Below are 24177 nucleotides of genomic sequence, written 5' to 3' on the forward strand. Positions count from 1 at the left end.
ATTGAGACCATGAAGGCAAGTAAGAGAGGAGCAAGCCAAAGAAGGAAGAAGCAGTGAAAGGGTTAAATCTACCTGCTGCCCTCCACACCAGAGCATCAGGGAACTTGTGTGCTACAAAGGGCTTCCAGGTGTCCCAGATGTGGGGTCTCTCACTCGGGCTGTGAGCAATCTTCTTCATTTCCCCAATATGCTATAGGAATGTAATCATCATTATGTGTGCTATGTTAAATGATGTTAAAAATGTCGGGAAGCACTGTTATAAACCATTACCTCTCTGTCTCTGATTCCTGTCTCCTAAAAACTGCATCTGTTATTTATATATAAATATATATAAAACTTTAAGTTCTGGGGTCCATGTGCAGAACATGCAGGTTAGTTACATAGGTATACACGTGCCATGGTGGTTTGCTGCATCCATCACCCCATCATCTACACTATGTATTTCTCCTAATGTTATCCTCCCCATTCCCCCGCACCCCCTGCTATCCCTCCCCTAGCTCCCCACCCCCCAACAGGCCCCAGTGTGTGATGTTCCCCTCCCTGTGTCCATGTGTTTTCATTGTTCAACACCCACTTATGAGTGAGAACATGCGGTGTTTGGTTTTCTGTTTCTAGCAGAACAAATACCCCCATCAACCAATGGAGTATAGAAAATGCGGGCAGCCCTGAGGCCTCACCACACCTGTAAGATATTCTGAGTGGATATGAGTGTGCGTCACTCTCCCCAAAACCTTCTAATCAAAACACTTATATGGCTTCCTGTTTTCCTTAGGGTAAAGATCAAAGTCCTTACCAGGGCTTACTGGGCCTTCCAGAGTCTGACTTCTTGCGGCAGTAAGGAGTCTTAGTTGCTCACAAAGGAGCCCACTCCACCTGGACTGAGCACCGTGTCTCATCCTTCACTTCATCTGATCCTCTCATACCCCATCAGAAAGGTTATTTCCTTCCTGTTGCACCAAGTTGAGAGTCAGTCCAGCCTGTGTGGGCACCTGGCTCTGGGATCCATCCAGCAGGAAAGAGGGGGACGTATCGGAGGCTATGGTTGGCATTTTCCAGATGCTATTCTGAGAAGGATGGAACTATGCAACCTCTTTGTGAAGAAGCATTGTTCTTGCCTGTCAAAAGGAGTATTTGCCACATAGTCCCTCAGGGTATGTATCACAAGGTCCTTAGCCCTTTCAGGAACTTTTCTCTAATTTTTGGCAGGAGAAAAGGTTACCTCTCTGCAAAATTGGGAAATGCAAATTTGTCTCTTTTGTTGTCTTTTTCCTCTACTTCCTCTCCTGATGCCAGTTTGTGCCCATTTCCAGGCCCAGACACCTGATCTAAATCCAATTCCCAGAAGCTGTTTGCTTAGGGAGTTCTCAAAAGCATCATGGCTGAGCCTCTTTAGGTGCCGGCCTTCTTGGGATTATGTAAATAATGTAAGGTTCTCCAAATATTAAAGTTGTTCAAAGTTAAAAGAAATAAATGGCTAAGAATAAAAATTGGGGCATAGTGCCTGAGGAAAAGAAAAAAACTGTTCCGGCATAAAGTCTTGATCAGTGCCTCAGATTAATTTCAAAGGTGGGTCATCACTTTCATGTACATTGCTACACTGTCCACTTCCCTAGAGGGCCCAACACTGAGTGTAGCTACTAGCAAAGAGGAGAGAGACTGTGCTAGGCGCATGCCAGAAGTTTAATTATTACATGGTTATTTAGCAGAGATGGAGACATTTGCAAGCAATGCATGACAGCAAAAGGAAAGGGCAGGTGAGACATTTCAGAACTGCCCAGAACTACATAGGGCACTAGTGGATTTTGTGAGCAGCTGAGGATTTGAGCTTTGCTGGCTCAGCCTGGCTTAGAGTGCTGAGGCAGAAAAGAAACTGGCTCCAGAGGCCATCCTCCAAGGATCTTGAACATTTCTTTTTTTTTAGGGTTTTTATTTCTAGACATTGAAGATACAGTGTGAAAATGAGACTCTGTCATTTTAACAAGGTCCTTTTAAATCCAGAAAGAACAGCCCCATCGATCAAGAAATTATTCTCATTAGTCACTTTTTAGCCTATTGCCTCGGGATTATGGTGGGCTGCCAGCAGAGATATAGGACCACAATTAATAAAACATTATCACAGATATAGGCTGCAACCACGAAAGACATCATTAATATTCCCATACAAGCATGCACGCGTGCCCTTCCCCTCAGCATCTTCAGAACCCTCCATTACTCAAAACTAATTCAAAGGAGAAGCAAGGCCTACGACTGGCTAGTGTATGTGTGAAATCATTTTCGTAGCACTTTCATGGGAAAGTGACCCAGAAGACAAGGGCTGAATATGATGAACAGGAAGTAGCATAATGTATAAAGAACTCTAGAATCGACAGAACTGGGTCTGAATTGGGCTTCTCCATTTAGTAGCTGTGTGACCTTGGGTGAGTTGCTTAGCTTCTCTGGGTCCTGGTTTTCTAATCACTGGAACGGGCATAAAGATATTTATTTTGCATGGTTGTTGTAAAGGTTTGAGAAAATGCATTTAAAACACATATCCCAGTGTGTGACACTTAACGAGTAGTAGCAATTGTTACTGATAATAAATCAGCATATCTGTGCTCTCTCCATCACCTTCTCCCCGTCTCTCTCTCTCTCAACTTGTACCTACCATAACCACACTGCTATTTTTTTGCTTTGGATGCCTATATGACCAGTCAGTCTCTCAAAAAGAATTTATCAACTAAGACCAGGTGCTGAGCAATAAACTAGGTCACGTTCCAGACACCATTATTACTGTTGTCAGCAATAACTGATTTCAGCCTTCTGACATAAATTTGGCTATTTTGTGTCCTGCTAACATCAGGGAGCAATCTTATATTGGGGACCCTTCCCTCCCTAATGGAAACATTTGGAGGAAGTGGGAGGAAATTGCTATAAAGTGGGCATAGAAGAGAACAGCTGGAAGTGGCCTCCCTAATTGGCAGTTTCTCGTGTTATGACAGGTTGGAGGCAGACTATGACAGCAAAAGGGGTACACAGAGGGACAGTGTAGCAGACAACACTTCCTGGAATGGAAGCTTCTACAGGCTTCCAGATGTAGCTGCTGCCCTTAACCTGCGTGTTTATAGTGGCTCCAAAGTCCCCTTCCTGGGGACTCCCAGGGACATATATCATTGTCAGTTTAGCTGCCAAGTCCAGCTCCAGAGAGGCACCTGGAAAAGGCAGGACAGCTAATGAGAGCAAGGCAATCAAGAAGAAAAGACAGCTGGGCTGGGGGCCAACGGGCCTAGGGTCTGGCTCCCATCCTGCCACCACGTGAACTTTGGCAAGTCTTCCTTCCACTAAGGGTCTCAGTTTCCTATCAGCAAAAAGGCTGTCACGAGCCCTTCTTCCCACAAGAGGAATGTTGTCAATAAAAGCAATAAAAGGTGCTTGTTCTATTTATCTGTATTTTCTACTTTTTCTACATATACACTTATCATTTGTGGGAATGTCTATTGTCTACTTCCTTTTTTATTTATTATTATACTTTAAGTTCTGGGGTACACGTGCAGAACATGCAGGTTTGTTACAGAGGTATACACGTGCCATGGTGGTTTGCTGCATCCGTCACCCTGTCATCTACATTAGGTATTTCTCCTATTTTCTACCTCTTAAGTGTGTGTATGTATGTGTGTGTGTGTGTGTGTACAAACACACTTAAGAGGTACAAAAATAACATTAGCTTATTTACTTATTTAATAATTTATTTTATTTATTTCTACACACACTTAGGAGGCAGAAAAAATATTAGCTTATTTATTGTCATTTTTCTACCTCTTATGTACACACACATAGAGTGTGTTTGTAGTCATTTGTTATGGCAGTCATAGAAAACCAAAACACAGCTCTAGTAGTACACACATGCTTAAGAGGTAGAAAAATAATAAGAAAATAAGCTAATACTTACTGGACATTTCTTACATGCCAAGGACTGTGATAAATACTTTATCTCATGAGAACGAGCCAATGGGACACACCTGCTGTTTACTACCCAGCATCCCTTCCCTCTCTCTTGATAATGCTCTAAATTTCCCATGAAAAGCCACCCCTCACTGCCATTTGCTCTCACGTGCTTTTGTGGCGTTGACCTCAACCCCAGCTCCAGGGGTGGATCTTAATTGGCTTAACCAAGGAGTACGCACCCTCTGTTCCTCACCACAGTGATTGGTTGGTTTTCTAATTGGTCCAACAAGACCTCAGCAGTACAGTCAGAAGAAACCTCAGTAATTCACCTTGAATGTTGAGATCATCTCTTTCATTCCTGTAGAGCTTGAACGTGGAGCACATGGCCCCATTACGTGCCAGCAGATCCTCTGGGCACATCAGAGGATATTCTTCTAAGTTGAGAGCCATTAATGAGGACAGAGAGCATAGAAGTAAAGAATGAGATGTTAGACCAAGTACTGCCTTAAGCTACGATTGCTCCTTGACTTTATTGCTCAAATAATTTGAATTGGGTATTTTAGTTTTATGCAACCAAAAGCATCCTTATCGATGTAAGCAAGTGTTATTATCCATACCATTTTATAGATTAGAAAACCAAAGTTCAGTGGAGGTAATCCAGTTGCCCTAAGTCACACAGTAAGTTTGAAGCAGAAATATCATTTAAACCCAGGTCCAACTGTGTTAAAACCCAAGCTTCTTAAGCATTATATTTTGCTACTGTAGGTAGTGAAAACTGGAAATACCTTGAAAATGAGAACATTCCACAAAATGCAACCTTTTATTATTTCAAGAGCAAATTTAGAATCATCTCAAACCCCAATTGAAATGGTCTCGCTGTGTTGCCTAGGCTGGAGTGCAGTGGTGTGATCGTGGCTCACTGCAGCCTCAAACTCTATTGGTCAAGCTATCCTCCCACCTCAGCCTCCCAAGTAACTGGGAATTTACCCCTGTGCCTGGCTAATTTTTTTTCTTTTCTTGTAGAGATAGTCTCACTTTGATACCCAAACTAGCCTCAAACTCCTGGGCTCAAGCCATCCTCCCAACTTAGCCTCCCAACATGTTAGTATTACAGGCATGAGCCACTGTGCCTGGCGTAAATTTTGAGCCACTGAGTTTGTAATCATTTGTTATGGCAGTCAGAGAAAACAAATACACAACTTTAAAAGAAAAGATTAAGCAAAAAAAAAAAAAAAATCTTATTTTACAAATCCAATAAAGGAAAGCAAACTGAGATCTTTATCTGCATATAGGATGAAAAGGAGGTGAAGATCAGCAGCATTCTTTTTTTGTAGCAAAGTGACATGAGGAAGAATTGGGCCAAAAAGTTCAGAGTAATCTAAATTAGATACAAGGAGGAATTTGCTACCAAAGTTGGTAAGAACTGAAATGCACTTCCAAAGGCAATTGTGCAAAAATCTCTTGATGAGTTTTCTGAAGGAGAACACTGGAAGACAACAATTAGACAAGAATTTAATTCGATTTGCTGAAAAACACAATAATAATGACTTAGGATATCCTCGAATACACTGTATGGTTAAAAGAGGCTATAAGTACTGAATTTCTGTTTAGAAGGGCTGAGGAGCCAGGGATACCTGTTGTTTGAGCAGATGCATTTCTAGCACAGGCATGGAGTCTAACAGCTTAGAGTTTGTGAGCTGTCCAGGGTGGCTTCTTCATGCAGACACAAGGAGAAGTGTCCGCTCTGAGTAGATGTAGTACCTACCAGTACAAGGGGAGCTGTAGCATGGTTTGGGGGGTCATTCATAACTTTCTCAGAGATCAGAGTCTAGCCATGGATCAAGACCAGGCTGTTCAGTGTGAGCTCATAAACAGTATCATATAATGGTCAAGCAAATGGGCTCTGAAGTCAGAAAATCCTGAATTCTGCCATTTACTCATGGTGTGGCCTTAAGCAACTTAGCATCTAAGTGCTTCAGCTTCTTCATCAGCAAATAGTAAGTCATTATCCCATTAGGAACTTGTGAAGATTAAATGACATATTATATATAAAGCATAAGGGGCAGGGTGCAGTGGCTTATGCCTGTAATCCCAGACTTTGGGAGGCTGAGGCGGGCAGATCACCTGAGGTCGGGAGTTCGAGGCCAGCCTGACCAAAATGGAGAAACCCCTTCTCTACTAAAAATACAAAATTAGCCAGGCGTGGTGACACGCACCTGTGGTCCTAGCTACTCGGGAGGCTGAGGCTGGAGAATTGCTTGAACCCAGGAGGTGGAGGTTGCAGTGAGCCAAGATCACGCCATTGCACTCCAGCCTGGGCAGCAAGAGCAAGTTTCCGTCTCAAAAAAAAAAAAAAAAAAAAAAAAAGTATAACTCCTGGATCATAGTAAACATTTGGCTATTAGGCCAGGCACAGTGGCTCAAGCCTATAATCCCAGCACTTTGGGAGGCCGAGGCAGGCGGATCACGAGGTGAAGAGATTGAGACCATCCTGGCCAACATGGTAAAACCCCGTCTCTACTAAAAATACAAAAATTAGCTAGGCGTGGTGGCATGCACCTGTAGTCCCAGCTACTTGGGAGGCTGAGGCAGGAGAATTTCTTGAACCCGGGAGGCGGAGGTTTCAGTGAGCCGAGATTCTGCCACTGCACTCCAGCCTGGCACCTGGGGACAAAGTGAGACTCTGTCTCAAAAAAAAAAAAAAGAAATGGCTATTATTATTTCTAGTAGTGTGGTCAGGCCTCACTGAGGGCTAGAACAGGGTAATCAGGTAAGAGTAAAGGTAGTGTCATATTAAAAAGCCAGGGAGATGAAGGAATCCAAAATGCAAAGAAAGAACAAGGAACTAGAAAGCTTGCAAGCAAGGAGTAGCAAAACAATTGCAGCATCAATATTCAAAGCACCAGATTTTCGTGAGGAGTAACAATTAAGGCACTTGCAATACTACCCCCAGCTGCTGCTCCTCCCTTGACTTGGAAGGACAAGGTGGAGATCTAGGAGCAACTTGCTAGAAATAAGAAGTAGACCCAACACCTAAAAAGACTATTCTGCAGGGCTTCCTAAGATTTCTCTTCTTCCCTGTCTCACTAAGGTATGGCAAATGCAAACTTTCATGACATCATTTTCTCTCTTCCAATACTCATTCCTTTCACAAATACTCATGTGCCATGTACAGAGCCCTATTCTAGGTACTAGAGCAGACCAGGAAATACAACAGGGTTAAGCCAGTCCCTGCACTAATATACTCCATAATCTAGTCCTTCTGGCAAACATCACTAATCAGTTAACAGTATATTTCCCTACTAAGCCTCCAAAACCCTTCAAGTCCTTCTCAGTACAGTCCAGTTCTCCAAAAAGCCACTGCCAATCAACTCAAGTTGACAGTTGGGAAGAAAGATCACTTTTTATTCCTGCTTTGAGCTCCTGTGATTCCTGAATAGATGTGTTGATCCCTCCTTCACAGATGTAAGCCATTGTTTGTTTCACAGTCCAGTGCTAACAGGGAAATGAGACCCAAAAGCAGTAACTACCACTGTAGACGTTTGGAAGCTGTTGGCATTATTGTTTTGACCATTCACACTGACATGGTCTTGAATACATATCTCACGAAAGCATTCAGGAATTCTACTAATCTAGGTCAATCAACTGATGATCAATTGATGAGATATTTATATACTATAGTCCCAATTTCATTTATTATATTATTTTCTCTCAATTTATAACTGCAGATTCAGACTTCGTTCATCCACTGTTTCCCATTATCTGCCCCACACACACAACTTGAGGCACCTCAACAATGAGATGGTTAGCTAGGCATGCATATGATGCATTTCACAGCAAGCAGCCACATACGGCAGGACCTAAACCACGATATGAAGTCAGAGAGGCCAGTTTCCAGGCTCAGTTCTTCCACTGACTATGTGGCTTTTAGGACCATTTGCTCATCTGTAAAAGAAGAATCACAAAATTCATGTCACAGTAACCATTGCCTAGCTCACATAGTTATTCTGAGACTACAGGATAGTATGTTAATAATCAAGACTTGTAATGGCCCCAGGCATTATGGACACTCGGACACTAGATGGCAGTATGTCGCCTTCCACCTCTTCACCCAAGTCAAGAGGAACCAGGTGCACCTCAACAGTCGCCCTCTAGAAGGCAGCCCAGAGCATTCCCCAGCACCCAGCAGAGAGCCCATAGAGCTGTTTGCATTACAGGATCAAAGGGAAAGGACTAGATCAAGCAAAAGCCATTTAACACTATCTCTCAATATCTGAACTGGGAAGTAGAATACTAAACCATAGAAAAGTAAAAGAGCAACAAGTACAAATCATTGGACATGGAGCCATGGCAGGGAAATTTGTGACCTCATGGTGTCACGTGGCAGTGAAACCATATCTCAAGCTCAGCCCTTCTAACACTAAATGCATACTCCAGCCTCTACGATAGGATGTCAGTTCTGTTTCCAAGATGAAGAGTACGATGAGTTACCAAATCTCAGTAAGGAGTCTGACCCTGAGAACAAAGTTTCCTGACTTGCATTCTAGGTCCAGGCAAGCAGACCAGCCATCCGACTTTTTTCTTCCGTCTTATCTCCTCTCTCTGGAGCTTAATATGAAACTGTTTTCCAGTGTTAAGCTGAGGGCAAAATAGAGTAACAGAAAAATGCAGTGGCCGCTAACCACAAGAAGCTACTCAAACCTAATTTAAATCAAATAAAATTAAACATTTACTCTCTCAGATGCACTAGCTCAGTAGTGACCTGTGGTTAACCATTGAACAGCACAGACATAGGACACTTACATATTCTACTGTAGAACTGGTTTAGACCAACAGAAAGTGGAGAACGTGCCACTATATCATTCAATTGCTTTATAATGAGTTATACCATGTTGCAATTAGAAAAATCAGTGGAAAATAAGAATGGCATTCTTGATTGCGAAGCAAAGAAGTATATATAAAGGTAAGTGAAGTTTTAAAAGAAAATATTTACAAAATAGGTTAGGGGAAAATTGTTAATATGCTTTATAAGTTAATCTAAGAGTGGTGGACAAAGCATGACAGATAATTCAAGGAAAAGAAATTAAAATGACAACTAAATGCATGAAGTGATTCTCAACACATCAATCATTTTAAAAAAGAAAATAAAAGCCATGAGATAAATTAAATGAAGCCAGAAAGTTACAGAACCTGTTTAATCAGGTAATGACATTTTTGTAAAATAATACATATTTATACATGATCACACATATAAAATGTGAGATAAATTTAGAAATTGAAATCTTTTTCTGAAAACAAAGGCCTAAAATATTATATAGATTTTCTTACATTGTGATTGTTAATTGACATGATACTTTCAAATAGTGGTAACATTTCACATTACTCTGTTTATGATGAATATTATGCCTATATTAAACCTCTTCTCTGCAGCCAACAAAACCTAAATGAACAGTCTGCTCAAATGACAAAATAAGACGTGTCTTAGAATCATCTGTGGGATAGTTGGCATGTATGAATATGCCATTGAGTTGTTGGGTTTTTTTTTTAATTCCCTGAATGTCCGCATCCACCAAGTTACATTTAAATATCCACTTGTCTACTAAGAAGACATTAGTCAGTACTTTAACTTGAACTTGCTTAAGAGAAAATGGAAACTTCACTGACTCATAGAATTTAACAATCCAGAAATGACCCTCACTTCAGGCTCAGTGAACCCAGGGCTCAACCTATGTCATGGGAGCTTTTTCTCTCACAGTCTTCAGTGTCTGTTTCCTGCTAGATATGATGGTGTAATTCTCTCCCACAACCATCTTCCTGCATACAGTCAAAAAGGTGACAACTAAACTCATTTCTCTGCATCCCTGTTTAGCAACCCTAGTGGAAATACATTTCTGTCTCCCAACCTTCCTAAGTTAATTCTAGAAATAGAGTCTAGTTGTTCCTGCTACATTTCCTGCCATGTACTCCCCCACCCCTCAATTTCCAAGGCAGGGCTGTCCTGCCATGCCACTCAAGGGGCGCCATTTACAACGACATGCATGTCAGTGAAAGCATTTGGAGTTACTAGACTAGTGCCACGTGGTGCCCCTGTTCCCAAAGATAGGATGTAATGAATGGACAATCCAGAATTATACAGTACCTCTGTGCCCAGGAAAGCAGGATTTGCTTCCAGAAGAAACAAAATGAAAGGAAAACATTCTAGGGAGCCAAAATAAGCTCATAATCCATCTCAATGTATCACTGCACAGTAAGAAGAAAATTCCACACCAGCCCTAACTGTGACTTCCTGTGAATGGACGTGAGAGTAGAGGGGAGGTAAACACAGCACCTTTTGAACCCTCAGAAGAAATCAATACATATTTGCAAGATATTGAGGTAGGGAAGTGTGAGTGGGGGATCTCCTTTCTTTTAAGGAAACAAGAATGATCTCTCTCTCTCTCTCTCTCTCTCTCTCTCACACACAAGAAAACTCTCTGCTGCTTTACTGTACAAATGACAAATTCCAGCCTACCTCCTGAACTATAGCTAGCCTCTGCTTCAGAATCTACTTGTAGTCCCCAGAACATTTTTTAAAGAGCTAAAGCTTGAAAACAAGGCACAGGGATAACTTGTGTTTGCAGAATCTCATCTTTTCCCATTCTCAACTCCGGTGGGTTCATGGGTTTCAGGGTGTTCCCCTGAGCACCTACAAATAAATTCACAGCATCAGCTCAGGGAGGCCATCAGCATTGACAGGCCGTCAGAGAGGCAGCCAGATGAGGCCGGCCTACCTGGTGCATGCAGTCCCCTCTGGCCTCAACAACCAGCCTCATGCCCCGCCAGTTCACCCACAGAGCTTCCAGAAAAAGGCCAGCAGCCAGGTGGGGGCAGGCACCCTCATTTGCTTTTCATCATTTATGGCTCATCTCTTTGAAATTAAGTGATGTCTTTTCTTTGTTCCTCTTTGCATGTTGTGCAAAGAAACTGCTCAGGCACTTTTTAAGAATACAGATTCCTAGATCTCCTCTCAGACCTTATGATATAAATATCTGGGGACAGAAGCCTGAATATCTGTATTTTTCTCGTCCCCCATGGTGATTTTGATGTCAGGGTTGAGAATCACTATAATCACACCCTTGCTTGGCCCCTATTTAGACGCAGGCATTTTAAACAGAAAATAAGACCTCAGGGCAACTCCAAACCACTTCTCCATCCATAAACTCTTCACTGATTTATCTTACTATTTTTCACTCAGGACCATTTACACTCTTCAAAATTATAGAGGATCCCAAGAGCTGTTGTTTATGTGGGTTCTATCTATCAATGTTTACTACATTAGTGGTTAAAATGAAGAAATGTTTAACATATTTAATAAACCTTTTACATGTTAACATAGTTTTATGAAAATTATATTTTCAAGAATTGAAAAAATAGAAGAATGGCACTGTTTTTGATTTTTATAAATCTCTTCAATGTATGGTTTAATAGAAGACAGCTGGGTTCTCATAGCTGCTTTTACATCTAAGCTTTTGCTGTATCACTCATCATGTTGTTTCTGGATAATTCCACTACTCATGAGTGACAGAATGACAGCAAGAAAGGCAAATAATGGTTTGGTATAATTAGAAAACAATTTTGACCTTATGAAGATCTCATTGAAAGGATCTCGGGCTCCCCCAGACCACACTTTGAGGACCACTGTTCCAGACTAGTCTTAATACCACAGTATCTTTCCCTGTACATACATACTCATTCCTCTAATTTCGGTGTTTGTAAATTTTGATGCTTTTTTATTGTTCTAAATAGTTGACTTGTTTCCCTAATCATGTTTGTATGTGTGAAAATCATTAACTTCGAGAAACAGAAATCCACTCAAGCTAGGTTAAACAAAGGGAGGGTTTATGGGAAAGACATGAGAGAATCTCACAAAACCCCAAGTGGGAGGTGTGCCCAAGTCTCCACTGTGCTTCTCCCCAAGCTTCAGGACTCAGCATGTGGGCCCACTCTCCACGCTGCACACTAGCATCCTCTAAGGCTCTCACTCCCCATGCAAGGCTTTGGGTTCCTAGGAAGCTATCTCTAATTCATCGCCTTGGACTCCCATGTCCAACAGCTTCTTACCAGCAAGCCTTGTGTCTTGATTCCAAAACCTTAGGTGAGAAAATTTGGTTGGCTCCACTGGAAGAAGTTCCTGAGAGGGATGGCAGAGCTGTTCCGGTGTTTTGTTTAAATCCATAGAGACAAAGCCTGCATCAGGGACCAAGTCAGTAAGCAAGTATCATAACTGGTTCTCAATCCTGGTTGCCCAATGCTGGTCTAATTAGATGGGATCGCCAAGCCAGAGTTCTAAGTGCATTGTGCTGTGTGGTTTCACCTAGAACAGGGTAAGTGTAATGTGAAGGTAACAGGCATACCTAGCACAGACTCCCAGCACTTTCAGTAGAAATGTAATAAGTACGTATGTAATTTCAAAATTTTAATAATTACTTTTAAAATGTAAAGATAAACAAGTAAAATTAATTTTGTTAAAATGTTTTCACCCACCGTATCTGAAATGTTATTTCAACATGTAATCAGCATAAAAAGCATTAGTGAGATATTTTACATCCTTTTGTGCTAAAGTCTTCAAAATCAGTGTGCATTTTATACTTACAGTACATCTTAATTGGTACACTGAATTTTCATCAGAAACATCAGAAATAGTTGATCTATATTTAAAGTTTACAAAATTTATAACTAAAAAAGATCCACAGACCTAAGTTGTTCTAAACATACTGAAAAGTTTTCTAATAATGGAATCAAATATCAGTTTTAAATTAGAATTATAATTAAATTAAGTTAAAAATTTAGTTCCTCAGCAGCCTTAGCCACATTTCAGGGGCCTAATACCCATATATGACTAGGGGCTACATTTTGGACATTGCAGGTCTAGATTGAGAGCTGGAATCTGGTCCCTTCCAGTCTTTAGAGCCTCCCCTAAATATCAGCCGAGCACTGTCTGGTACAGACACCCAAAGAATATAGCTGATGGAAACTGTCCAAATTAGAACTGCTCAAATCTAATTGCTAACTTCTGGGCCCTTAGAAGTTCCATGTAAATGTTTTTCTTTAACAAATTACATCATTTTAAACGCATTGAAGAGGCTTGTTAAAGGAATCCTATGATATCTTAACTCGTTCATCAAATAAATCACCTTTCAATCATTTCCTTCTTTTCAAAAAGAAAAAGATTTGCTTATATCAGATTTACTTTAAGCAAAGCAGGGGCTTACAGAAAACCAGTTGAAAGCCATTCAACAAATGAATAATCTGAAAATAATCTGAGAAGCCATAAGTCACACTCTACCCATGAGATTCTAAAGGGAGTTTTTCAAAATCCTTAACAACATAAAACAAAGTGATGGTTCTGGTTCTGTTTGGCTGATCCTGATTGAATTGTTTAAGTGTGCTGGCACACCAGGGCTGCTGTGAGTGATGGAAATCATGACCAAAGTTTGGTTTATTTCACTTAACATAATATCCTCTTGTTCCATTCACATGGCTGCAAATCAAAGGATTTCATTCTTTTATATGGCTGAATAATATTCTATTGATCACCACACATTGTATGCACATATCAAAATATCACATGTACCCCAGAAATATGTACAATCATTATGTATTAACAAAAAAAATTAAGAACAACAAAAAGGTTAGTCAATAAGCTGACAGCCTGGAGCTCTTTTCAGCAGATGGCACTGTAATCCAAAGGACTTCACGACTCCACCAATCTATTTTCCACAACAATTTCTGAAATTTGATGCCTTTGTATATGCAAGTTATATTTTAAAGTTGGCCTATAAATACATAGGCCATTTTGACTGAATGAAATTATTTGAACCCTCCCTTGTTCAATCAGATAAGTATTTGAATGTTTAGTATCAGCCAGATGAGCTGTTCCCTTGTTCATTCACTCATATATTTCTCAATTCCTCATTGAGTCCTATCAACACTATCAGGTGCCATGGGAACTAGAAACACAAAGAAAATCAAGAAATAGAAATAGATTCCGCCCTTAAGAATTCATTAACCTCACAATTATGAAAGTCAGACATATACATAACCACAAAATAGTAAGATTACATACTACTAAAAATACATAAAATTCTGCATTAGGAGCATAGAGAGGAAGAGAACTGAGTAAGATTTTCGAATGGAGATACCCCTGAGATGGGTGTAGAAAGCTGGTAGCAGTCACCAGGCAAAGGCGATGAAGGGTGTGGGGAATGAACATTTCTGAAAGGGGAACAAGAGCTGCACAGGAGCCTCCTACCTGGTCTCCCTACTTCCACTCTGGCCCCACTACAATCTGTTCAACAGTCACACAGCTATCAGCATGATCCTTGTGAAATGCCAATCAGATTCCATCATTCCCTGATCTCAAACTTGCAATAATTTCCTATCCCATCTGCAATAAAATCCAAAGTCTTGGCCATGGCCTCAAGGCCTTACATGATGGACCCCTTGGTATATTAGAGACCTCCCTTGGTTCCACGTTCTCCCAGGCACACTGGCCTCTTTGATGTTCTTCAAACATTACAGGCAAGTTCTCATCTCAGGACCTTTGCAAAGTACCTTTTCTGGCCATCTTAAATAACATAGAACCCTGCTGTCACTTTCTGCCCCCTTTCTCTGTTTTATCTCCCTTGGCACAACACTCACGACTCTGACACTACATTGTCTATGTATCTATTTCCCTGGGCATTGTCTGGCTTCCCCACTAGAATGCAAGTGCCATGAGGGCAGGCCTTGATCTGTTTTGTTCACAGCTATAGCCCTAGTGCCTAAGACAGTGCCTAGCATATGGTGCGCTCCCCCAAAATATTTTTAGGATGAAGAATTAAATGAGGCTGGAAAATATGCATATTTCAAGTGGTTGCAAGTATCCAACATGGCTACAACATGGGAGTGAGGGGATGGGGGGCCAAGGTATGAACCACTGAAAATGAGGTTGGATGGGTGCTCAGTGACCAAGCCATAAAGGGCGCTGTACTCTTAGCTAACAGTTTGGGTTACATTCTAAGGACAATGGGGAGCCAGTGAAGCTTGTAAGGAAGAGAATGGCACATGCAGGTCTGCTTATTTAAAAGGGAAGTCAGCTTGCCATGCAGTAGATAAATCTGAGATGAACTTCAGGCAAAGAGACCTGTTAGGATACTTTTGGAATCACCTCAGTTTCTTCAGCTATAAAATGCAGATAATAACATAATCTTAGTCACAGACTGCAGTGATGACTAAGGGGGGTTGATGTATATAAAGTACTTAGCACAGGACTTGGCATATAAGATGCTATCAATAAATGTCACCTTATTATCACCAGCATTAGGGAAGTTTGAAGGATGATATCTGTGCTTCTGCTCAGATGACTGTGTGGAAGGTGCTTCTCCTTTGATCTCAATAGGAACTACAGAAATAAGAACTCATTTGTGAGAACACAGAATGAATTCTATTTTGGGCAAGTGTAGTTTGAAATAGCTGTGGGATATCCAGGTGAGATCTGTGGTATGTAGTCTGATATAAGGGTCTAAAGCTCAAAAGGGAAGTTTAAACCAAAGATCAAGATTCAGAGGAATCCCTTCCTTTACCATCAATTGTCCTGCTCCCTGTGAGCAAAGTCTGAATCCAAAGTACTCAAAAGCAAACTCACTAGAGTAAAAAGCCCCAAGAAGAAACTATCATATAAGGCTGAAAAGCAAAATACCATTACAGGAATTAACTATAATTCTGAGCCTCTCAGTAACCCCTGGCAATGTTCATATTATCCTCCTTTGCATCCTCTTTTAGCACAGAGAAAAGAGCTTAATATACATATGGCATTTACCACATTCTTCTCCAAGTTGTCCAGTTTCCTATTTCCCAATGTTCCCCTACAAGAAAAGGCTAAATAAACTCCAGAAGTCTGTACATTACAACTGACAGACCTCTTAGCTGTGAATGAATTTTTTTATAAGCTCAATGAATTTCAAAACGATGTTCCACTTCTACCCCTGCTTCAAGTATCTGAAAATACACATGTGAAGTATGATGTCAAGTGCTGGTGGATATGGCTCCCCAGAGTTCTCTGGGGCTAGACTTATAAGAAGAATAGGAAGTACAGAAATGGAGCTGGCTGTGCAGCTGGTACAGCAAAAAAAGGCTTGTAGTTTACATACAACAATCAATATTGGTGCCATTGAAAGGGCAGTGGAACTAGGTTTGATAAACGTGCATTATTTCACTTATTCAACAAATAGCTATTGAGGATCTAATATACCTGCCAGGTACTGTGCCAATGCAGAGGAAGTAACAGTGAACAAGACAGACTTGATTCCTCATGAAGCTTCATGGCTTTGAAGGTTTCCTGTTTGTCAGAACCCTTAAGGATATCTTAAACATAAAGCAAACCCTCTTAATTTTCATTCATTCATTTACTCGTTGAACAAATATTTATCAATAGTACTGTGCTGGCCTCTGGAGGTCACAATGTTGACTAAGACTAGGCAGTTACAATTCAGTTTAAATGTCATGGGAAGGCAAGTACCATGTGCCAGTGGAGGCTGTAGGAAAGGCCCTGTGATAGCCTAACTTGTTTACAAACTCTTCAACACTCCTCTCCATTGAGGGGAAACATCTATGTCCCCTCCCCTTGAATCTAGGCTGGTTCTGACACTGCTTACCAGTAAAATATGACAGAAATGATGCATCACCCAGTCTTTTATGAAGTAGCAATATCCTCTTTTGAAACACTTGATCTAGGGGAAGCTAGCTCCCATGTGAATAGATATGTCCCAGGAGTGCCATGTTGTGAGGAAGCCCAAGCTAGCTTAGAAAAGGATATGGGGAAAGAGAGGCCAAGCAAGCTTTCACTAATCCAGCCATTCTAGCCAGGTGCCAACATCTGAGTAAAACCGCTATCTTGGATATTTCATGCTGGATTGAAAGGCCTCCGTGAAAAGATAGCATTTAGTCTGAGACCTAAAGGATGAGAAGGATTTTGATATAAGAGAACCAAGTGGAAAATTATTCCAGGTAGTGGAGTGGGATTATCATTCAAAGATCCAGAGTTGGGGAAGTTCTTGGAGTATACAAGGAGCTGAGAGTAGGTTTTAAAATGGTGATGTAGAGGTGAGCTGACTTCATTATCATCCTCCCTGACAGAAAACCAAAAACAAATATACAGTGCCAAAGTTTTTACCAGCAACAACCCAGAACTCAAATATGAGGATGAGATAGATCTTGAGGTCACAGAGAAGTAAAAAACCTCTGAGCAGAGGGTAGGAGAATTTACCTACCGTCTAGACTATAAGGATGCCTTTCTTCCCAATGCACATTCTTCCAGGCAACAAGAGTGCAGGTAATTTTACCCAATTCAGTTTCTACATTGGAAAAAGTGAGATTGAAGTGGTCATCCAGCTTTCCCACTGTCTTAGGTTGCCTGGCAGGAGACCTATCCTTGCCTTAACCCATGAGAAGGATTGTGATTGCCTGAAGGAAGAAATATATCTAAGGACAGGCAGAGACAAAGGGAGGAGGTGGGACCAGCATCCTGAGCCCTGAAACGCCTACTCTGTAACTTGGCCAAAGGAGATGCCAAATCACATGGCTGTTCAGCGGCAGCACCCTGTAGGAGGTACATTTCACAGGTCCACTGAGCATGAACCCCTAGCCAGCCTTCCCACACTGCTGGGATAATGCCTTTGAAATATAACGCCATCCAGGACAGGCAGTACTCCAATAATTAACTAGAGCTAAAGCAAACCTGGGCTTAAGGCACAGGCTTAGAGCCTCTATTTCTTCAACTGCAAAGGCTCTAATTTGCATTGGTGTTATCAGAATATCATGAAAAAAACAAGTGAAAGCACTTTGTCAAACTATGTGTTGCTAACCCGTGTGAGCCAGCATTACTATGACTGCATTATTTTTTATTTTTATTTCAGTAGGTTTTGGGGATAACAGGTGGTGTTTGGTTGTATGAATAAATTCTTTAATGGTGATTTCTGAGATGTTGGTGCAACCATCACCTGAGCAGTGTACACTGTACCCAATGTGTAGTCTTTTATCTCTTATCCCCCACCACCACCCTTTCCTTCCAGTCCCCAAAGTCCATCATATTATTCTTTGCATTCTCATAGCTAAGCTCCCACTTATGAGTGAGAATATATGATGTTTGGTTTTCCATTCCTGAATTACTTCACTTGGAATAATGGTCTCCAATTCCATCCAGGTTGCTGTGAATGTGATTATTTCATTCCTTTTTATGGCTCAGTATTATAGTATTTGTGTGTGTGTGTGTGTGTGTGTGTGTGTGTGTGTGTCACATTTTCTTTATCCACTTGTGGATTGATGGGCATTTGAATTGGGAATCGTGCTGTTACAAACATCTATGTGCAGGTATCTTTTTCATATAATGACTTCTTTTCCTCTGTGTAGATACCCAGGAATGGTATTGCTGGATCAAATGGTAGATCTACTTTTAGTTCTTTAAGGAATCTCCATACTGTTTTCCATAGTAATTGTACCAGTTTACATTCCCCACCAGCAGTGTAAAAGTGTTCCTTTTTACTACATCCATACCAACATCTATTTTTTTTTTTTTATTATAGCCATTGTTGCAGGAATGAGGTGGTAATTGCATTGTGGTTTTGATTTGCATTTCCCTAATCATTAGAGATGTTGAGCATTTTTTTCATAGGTTTGTTGGCCATTTGTATATCCTTTTGAGAACTGTCTATTCATGTCCTTAGCCAACTTTTTTATAGGATTGTTTTTTTCCTGCTGATTTGTTTGAGTTCCTTATAGATTTTGGATATTATTCCTTGTCAGGTGTATAGATTATGAATATTTTTCTCCCACTCTGTGGGTTGTCTGTTTATTGTGCTGGTTATTTCTTTTGCTGTGCAGAAGCTTTTTAGTTTAATTAAGCCTCATCTATTTATCTTTGTTTTTGTTGCATTTGCTTTTGGGTTCTTGGTCACGAAGTCTTTGCCTGAGCCAATATCTAGAAGGGTTTATCCAATGTTATCTTCTAGAATTTTTATGGTTTCAGATCTTAGATTTAAGTATTTGATCCATCTTGAGTTGACTTTTGTATAGGGTGAGAGATGAAGATCTAGTTTTATTCTTTGACCTGTGGCTTGCCAATTATCCCAGCACCATTTGTTCAACAGAGCATCCTTTCCCCATTTTATGTCTTTGTTTGCCTCATCAAAGATTGGTTGACTTTATTTGGCTTTATTCCTGGGTTCTCTATTTTGTTCCATTGATCTATGTGCCTATTTTTATACCAGTAACATGCCATTTTGGTGATTGTGTCCTTATAGTATAGTTTGAAGTCAGGTAATGTGATGCCTCCAGATTTGTTCTTTTTTCTTAGTCTTGCTTTGACTATGCAAGCTGTTTTTTAGTTCTATATGAATTTTAGGATTGTATTTTCTAGTTCTATGAAAAATGATGGTGGTATTTCAATGGGAACTACATTGAATTTGTAGATTGCTTTTGACAGTATGGTCATTTTCACAATATTGATTCTACCCATCCATAAGCATGGATTGTGTTTCCATTTGTTTGTATCATCTATGATTTCTTTCAGCAGTGTTTTGTAGTTTTCCTTGTAGAGGTTTTTCACCTCCTAGGTTAGCTATATTCCTAAGTACTTTTTTTTGGTGGCTATTGTAAAAGGGGTTGAGTTCTTGATCTGATTCTCATCTTGGTCACTGTTGGTGTATAGCAGAGCTACTGATTTGTGTACATTAATTTCGTATCCCAAAACTTTGCTGAATTCATTTACCAGTTCTAGGAGCTTTATGGAAGAGTCTTTAGGGTTTTCTAGTTACACAATCATGTCATCAGCAAACAGCAACAGCTTGACTGACTTCCTCCTTACTGGTTTGGATGCCCTTTATTTCTTTCTCTTGTCTGATTGCTCTGGCTAGGACTTCCAGTATTATGTTGAATAGATCTGGTGAAAGCAGGCATCCTTGTCTTGTTTCAGTTCACAGGGGGATTGCTTTCAACTTTTCCCCACTCAGTGTAATGTTGTTTGTGGGTTTCTCATAGATGGCTCTTATTACCTTAAGATGTGTCCCTTCTATGTCGATTTTGCTGAGGATTTTAATCATGAAGAAATACTGGATTTTGTCAAATGCTTTTTCTGCATCTGTTGAAATTATTGTATGTGTTTTTTTTTTTAATTCTGCTTATGTGGTGTGTCACATTTGTTAACTTATGGATGTTAAACCATCCCTGCATCCCTTGTATGAAAGCCACTGGATCATGGTGTATTATCTTTTTGATATGCTGTTGGATTCTGTTGGCTAGCATTTTGTTGAGGATTTTTGCTTCTGTGTTTATCAGGGATATTGGTCTGTAGTTTTCTTTTTTTATTATGTCCTTTCCTGATTTTAGTATTAGGGTCATACTGGTTTCACAGAATGATTTAGGGAGGATTCCTTCTTTCTCTAAGAACAGTGTCAATATGATTTGTACCAATTCTTCTTTGAACATCTGATAGAATTTATCTGTGAATCCATCTGGTCCTAGACATTTTTTGGTTGGTAACTTTTTAATTACTATTTCAATCTCACTGCTTGTTATTTGTCTGTTCGGAGTTTCTATTTCTTTCTGGTTTAATTTGGTAGGGTTGTATATTTCCAGAAATGTTTCCATCTCCTCTAGGTTTTCTAGTTTGTGTGCACAAAGGTGTTCATAGTAGACTTGAATGAGCTTTTGTGTTTCTGTGATATTGTTTGTAATATCTCCTGTTTTGTTTCTAATTGAGCTTCTTTGGATCTTTTCTCTTTTCTTGGTTAATATATCAATTTTATTTATCTTTATAAAGAACCAGCTTTTGTTTCATTTATCTTTTGTGTTTTTGTGTGTTTCAATTTCATTTGTTAATATTTCTGCTCTGATCTGATCTTTGTTAATTATTTTCTTCTGCTGGGTATGGGTTTGAATTGTTTTTGTTCCTCCAGTTCTGTGAGTTATGTCCTTAAATTGTCTATTTGTGCTCTTTCAGACTTTTTGATGTAGGCGTTTAATGCTATAAACTTTCTCCTTAGCACCACCTTTGCTGTATCCCAGAGGTTTGGATAGATTGTGTCACTGTCATTGTTCAGTACAAAGAATTTTTAATTTCCATCCTGATTTCATTTTTACCCAACCATCATTCAGGAGCAGATTATTTAATGTCCATGTATTTGCATGGTTCCTTTTTTTTTTTTTTTTTTTTTTTTTTTGAGATAGAGTCACGTGTGCTCGTGTGCTGGAGTGCAATGGTGCGATCTTGGCTCACTGCAACCTCTACCTTCCAGGGTTCAAGTGATTCTCCCTCCTCAGCCTCCTGAGTAGCTGGAATTACAGGCACCTGCCATCACGCCTGGCTAATTTTTAAATTTTTCTGTAGAGACAGGGTTTCACCATGTTGGCCAGGCCAGGCTGGTCTTTTTTTTCTTTCTTTTGAGACAGAGTCTTATTCTGTCACCCAGGCTGGAGTGCAATGGTGTGATCTCAGCTCACTGCAACCTCCACCTCCCAGGTTCAAGTGATTCTCCTGCCTTAACCTCCTGAGTAGCTAGAATTATAGACACCTGCCACCATTCCTGGATAATTTTTGTATTTTTACTAGAGACACAGTTTCACCACATTGTCCAGGCTGGTACTGAACTCCTCAGGCAATCCGCCAACCTCGGCCTCCCAAAGTGCTGGGAGTACAAGTGCTCCCAAAGTGCTGGCACCACTGCGCCCAGTCAGCCAGGCTAATCTTGAACTCTTCACCTCAGTTGATTCACCTGCCTCAGCTTCCCAAAGTGCTGGGATTACAGGCATGAGCCATCACATCAGGACTTGAAAGTTCCTTTTGATTTCCAATTTTATTCCACTGTGGTCTGAGAGAGTACTTTATATAATTTCAATTTCTTTAAATTTACTGAGGCTTGTTTTGTGCCCTGTCACATGGTCTATCTTGGAGAATGTTCCATGTGCTGATGAAAAGAATGCATATTCTTCAGTTCCTGGGTAGAATGTTCTGTAAATATCTGTTAATTCCATCTGTTCTAGGGTATAGTTTAAGCTCATTGTTTCTTTCTTTTTTTTTTCTTTTTTTTTTTTTTGAGATAGAGTCTCATTCTGTTACCCAGGCTGGAGTACAGTGGCATGATCTTGGCTCACTGCAACCTCTGCCTTCCAGGGTCAAGAGATTCTCCTACCTCAGCCTGCCTCCCTAGTAGCTGGAATTACAGGCACCTGCCACCATACCTAGCTAATTTTCATATTTTTAGTAGAGTTGGGATTTCATCTTGTTGACCAGGTTGGTCTCAAACTCCTGACTTCAAGTGATCCATCTGCCTCAGCCTCCCAAAGTGCTTGGATTACAGGCATGAGCCACCGCACCTGGCCTAAGTTCATTGTCTCTTTATTGACTTCCTGTCTTGATGACCTGTCCAGTGCTGTCAGTGGAGTACTGAAGTCCCCCACTATTATTGTGTTGCTAGCTATCTCATTTCTTAGATCTAGTAGTAATTGTTTTGTAAATTTGGGAGCTCCAGTGTTAGGTACATATATATTAAGTATTATGTTAGGTGCATATATATTTAGTATTTTGTAAATTTGGAAGCTCCAGTGTTAGGTGCATATATATTTTCCTGTTGGACTAGTCCTTTTATCATTATATAGTGTCCCTCTTTGTCTCCTGTAACTGACATTGCTTTAAAGTTTGTTTTGTCTGATATAAGAACAGCTACTCCTGCTCACTTTTGGTGTCCATTTGAATGGAATATCTTTTTCCACGCCTTTACCTTAAGTTTATATGGGTCCTTGTGTGTCAGGTGAGTCTCTCAAAGGCAACAGATATTCAGTTGGTGAATTCTTATTCATTCTGCCATTCTGTATCTTTTAAGTGAAACACTTATGCCATTTACATTGAATGTTAGTATTGAGATGTGAGGTACTATCCTATACATCATGCTATTTGTTGCCTGACTACCTTGTGCTTTTTTATTGTGTTATTGTTTTATAGGTCTTGTGAGATTTATGCTTCAAGAAGATTCTATTTTGGTGTATTTCAAGGATTTGTTTCAAGATTTAGAGCTCCTTTTAGCAGTTCTTATAGTGCTGGCTTGGTAGTGGCAAATTCTCTTGGCATTTGTCTGAAAAAGACTTTATCTTTCCTTCATTTATGAAGCTTAGTTTCACTGGATACAAGATTCTTGGCTGATAATTGTGTTGTTTAAGGAGGCTAAAAATAGGAGCCCAATCCTTTCTAGCTTGTAGGATTTCTACTGAAAGATATGCTCTGTTAATCTGATAGGCTTTCCTTTATAGGTTATCTGAAACTTTTGCCTCACATCTCTTAAGATTCTTTTCTTCATCTTGATTTTAGATAACCTGATGACTATGTGTCTGCACAATGATTTTTTTGTGATGAATTTCCCAGGTATTCTTTGAGCTTCTTGTATCTGAATGTCTAGATCTCTATCAAGGCTGGGGAGGTTTTCCTTGATTATTCCCTCAAATGTTTTACAAACTTTTAGATTTCTCTTCTTCCTCAGGAAAAGAAATTATTCTTAGGTTTGGTCATTTAACATAATCCCAAACTTCTTGAGGCTTTGTTCATTTTTTTAATTCTTTTTTTGTCTTCGTCAGTTTGGGTTAATTTGAAAGTCTTATCTTAGAACTCTGAAGTGCTTTCTTCTACTTGTTCGATTATATTGCTGCAACTTTCCAGTGCATTTTGCATTTCTCTAAGTCTGCCCTTGATTTCCAGAAGTAGTGATTGTTTTTTATTCATGCTATCTATTTCACTGAAGATTTTTCCCCTCATATTCTGTAACCATTTTTTTAAAATTTCTTTAAGTTGGACGATACCTTTTCTGATGCCTCATTAGTTGGATTAATAATGATCAACCTTCTGAATTCTTCTTCTGGCAGTTCAGAGATTTTGTCTTGGTTGGATCCATTGCTGGTGAGCCAGTGTGATCTTTTGCAGGTGATAAAGAATCTTGTTTTATCATATTAACAGAATTGTTTTTCTATTCCTTCTCATTTGGGTAGACTAAGTCAGAGAGAAAATCTAGGACTCAAGGGCTGCTATGCAGATTCTTTTGTCCCACAGGGGTGCTCCCTTGATATGGTGCTCTCCCCTTTCCCCTAGGGATGGGGCTTCCTGAGAGCCAAACTGCAGTGATTGTTACTTCTCTTCTGGATCTAACCACCCAGTGGAGCTACTAGGCTCCAGGCTGGTACTGGAGAGTGTCTGCAAAG

At 40.1% G+C, this 24177-nt stretch overlaps 1 protein-coding gene across 3 annotated transcripts in view; it reads right to left on the reverse strand.

Annotated features, from left to right (window-relative positions):
- IFTAP (intraflagellar transport associated protein) overlaps positions 1-24177 on the reverse strand; it is a 259976-nt gene that overhangs the window by 116128 nt on the left and 119671 nt on the right. Inside the window, exon 8 of one of the 3 annotated variants that reach the window (XM_012452369.3) lies at positions 7067-7866. The exons of the other annotated variants lie outside the window; for them this stretch is intronic. The gene's annotated coding sequence lies outside the window, so the exon portion shown is untranslated. Of the gene's footprint in view, positions 1-7066; positions 7867-24177 lie in introns of those variants that run through there. 3 annotated transcript variants of the gene reach the window in all.

This window comes from Aotus nancymaae, unplaced genomic scaffold (genome assembly GCF_030222135.1).
Source record: "Aotus nancymaae isolate 86718 unplaced genomic scaffold, 86718_ANA_hifiasm-v0.15.2.pri h1tg000059l, whole genome shotgun sequence".
In the NCBI taxonomy this organism is placed as follows: Eukaryota; Metazoa; Chordata; class Mammalia; order Primates; family Aotidae; genus Aotus; species Aotus nancymaae.